The sequence below is a fragment of the Dysidea avara genome, chromosome 2, assembly GCF_963678975.1.
Source record: "Dysidea avara chromosome 2, odDysAvar1.4, whole genome shotgun sequence".
In the NCBI taxonomy this organism is placed as follows: Eukaryota; Metazoa; Porifera; class Demospongiae; order Dictyoceratida; family Dysideidae; genus Dysidea; species Dysidea avara.
Window position 1 is genome coordinate 25,173,180 of NC_089273.1, and position 391 is coordinate 25,173,570.

Genomic DNA, 391 nt, shown 5'->3' on the forward strand with positions numbered 1-391 from the left:
GCTTGAGATACAATAGTACTTGTACAAGATAAATAAAATATCAGTAATTTACACTATTGACCAATACCGATGTCAGTGCATTGGTATTGGTACAGCCCTATTTAAAAGTACAGACAATGCTGTTATCTATGGAAACATCCATTTGACAACCTTCAGATGTCCTATTATGCTCAAAATTACATGGTTATAATTATTAGGCATTAAGTTGAAATTCGTACGTCTCACAAAAATTCTAGCAATTTGTACTACTGTAACTACTGTATGTAGCCGCATCTACCAAAACCTGACATGATCAAACGAGCCTAAATTTTATAGTATAAAACATTGATTGTAAACTTGTGTATTATTAAAAAAACTCTTTAACATTTTTGAGCACTTTGTTCTTAGTCAA